This window comes from Eumetopias jubatus, unplaced genomic scaffold (assembly GCF_037043125.1).
Source record: "Eumetopias jubatus isolate StellerSeaLion01/CBP00866 unplaced genomic scaffold, mEumJub1_p1.0 scaffold_10, whole genome shotgun sequence".
In the NCBI taxonomy this organism is placed as follows: Eukaryota; Metazoa; Chordata; class Mammalia; order Carnivora; family Otariidae; genus Eumetopias; species Eumetopias jubatus.
In genome coordinates this window covers 60,199,703-60,201,992 of record NW_028274816.1, presented here as the reverse complement: position 1 = coordinate 60,201,992, position 2,290 = coordinate 60,199,703, and the positions used below count along the sequence as shown (strand labels likewise).

The following is a 2,290-nucleotide window of genomic DNA, read 5'->3' as shown; positions in this document are numbered from 1 at the left end:
TTTTTTTTAAGTTAAAAATTCCTTAATTTTTTATTCCTGGTACCACTACCACAATTTACAGGGCAATATACCTGATGTAATGAAAAGAAAAAAAGCTACAACAGATAAAAGACCTCGGGAATGTACATGTAACTGACACTACATTGCATTAATCAATAGCTGCACTTTTTGCAAACTGTGGCTATGAGAGTCCTGAACAAGAAGGGTTTCCTGTTTAAGCTGCAGTAACTTTTCTGACTATGGATCATCGTTCTTCCTGGGGCAGATCTTTACAGTTCCTCTAATGCATTCGGGACGACTGTCTCAAAGTAACCTACAGCTTTCCTGACAACTCCTCCCTCTCTCCTAAGAACTGTAACTCTTTTCTTCTGAAATTTTTTAGAATCTTCTACCATATCCACCACTTCCACCACCAGGTCCGTAACTACCACCATAGGGACTGTCTGAGCTTCTTCCACCAAAACTGCCCCCCCTTCATGGGTCCATAATTTGATTGCTGTTGTCCACTATAATTTTCAAAATCATTATAGTTCCCACCACCACCATAGTTACCTCCAAAATTTCCTCCTCCGTTGTAACCGTCATATCCTCCACCACCACCTCCATATCCGCCTCCTTGGTTTCCATATCCTGGTCCACTGCCACCATAGCCTCCTCTACTACTATAACCAGAACCACCACCATAGTTGCCACCATCGCCTCCTCCATAACTACCTCTGCTGCCGCCACCTCCACCACCATAGCCTCCTCTTCCACCGAAGTTGCCACCACAGTCAAAGTTACCACCACCTCCAAAGTTTCCTCCACGACCCATGAAGTTGCCAGATCCACCTCCATGACCTCTTTGTGATCCAGCAGACTGCATTTCTTGTTTAGAATGGGCTTTTTTCACTTCACAATTATGCCCATTAAGAGTGTGGTATTTCTGAACAACAGTTTTATCAACTGTATCATAATCATCAAAATTACAAAAGCAAATCCTCTTTTTTCCACTCTGCCTGTCTTCCATAACTTCTATGGTTTCCATCTTGCCATGCTTTTCAAAGTAGTCTCTCAAATTCTATTCTTCTCTATCTTCTTTAATACCACCAACGAGGGGCGCCTGGGTGGCTCAGTCATTAAGTGTCTGCCTTCGGCTCAGGTCATGGTCTCAGGGTCCTGGGATCGAGCCCCGCATCGGGCTCTCTGCTCGGCAGGAAGCCTGCTTCTCCCTCTCCCACTCCCCCTGCTTGTGTTCCCTCTCTCGCTGTCTCTCTCTCTCTGTCAAATAAATAAATAAAATCTTTAAAAAAAAATACCACCAACGAAAATTTTTCTTCACTGTTAGATGGGCACCAGGCTTTACAGAATCCTCTCTAGAAACAGCCCTCTTTGGTTCCACTACACGCCCCTCAACCTCGTGTGGTCGGGCACACATTGCTGCATCGACCTCTTCAACACAAGAGTAAGTCACAAAACCAAAACCCCTGGAATGTTTTGTTTGGGCGTCTCTCATCACCACGTAATCTGTAAGTGTACCCCATTGTTCAAAATGTTCTCTTAAACTATCATCTGTAGTTTCAAAGCTCAAACCACCAATAAACAGTTTTCTCAACTGCTCTGGTTCCTTTGGATCATGGCCCTCCATCATGAGACCGGACTCACCTCTTCCAATTCGAGTTCAATATGGGACTCTTGTTCTTTTTTATGAGGTGATTTTTCCATCTTGTCCTTTTGTCCAGAGGAGAATAGATGAGAGAACAAAATGCTAACAGGGTAACAACGTCCCCAGAAAATATACACTAAAGAAATCAGAAAAGACCTGAAACTGGGGGAAAAGAAAGGGAAAAAGAAAAAAGGAGAAAAAGAAAAAGATAAAAACAAAACAAAAAAACCAGAATATGATCAAATATGATCAGGCTGGTGCATAGATCAGTGCCACACACTAGATTTTCGGCATATTTTGGTCTGTTAGAAGAAAGTGCCTCCCAAAATTTTAAAGACAGAAAAACTTATATATGTTCAAAAATAAGGGTTAATACAATGAAGGGATAGAATATGATTGTAAAGATGAAAATTATAAAAGATTTTATAAGTGGAATTGATAAGTTGGTTGAAAAAGAGGATTTTTTTTTTTTTAAAGGGAAAGAATGTGATCAGGCAGGAGACTAGAACAAAGCCATACACTAGAGATTTAGGGTATATTTTGATCTGGTAGAAGAAAGTGTATCCCAAAATTTTAAAGAGAGAACAGCTTATATGTATATACACCAAAAATAAGGTTAACTACTATGAAGGGATAGAATATGAC

The 2,290-nt window shown here is 40.9% G+C and overlaps 1 pseudogene; it reads right to left on the bottom strand.

The window, feature by feature from the left end:
• Nucleotides 1-378: 378 nt before the first annotated feature.
• On the bottom strand, nt 379-1,627 carry LOC114202402 (heterogeneous nuclear ribonucleoprotein A3-like; annotated as a pseudogene).
• Nucleotides 1,628-2,290: the final 663 nt, after the last annotated feature.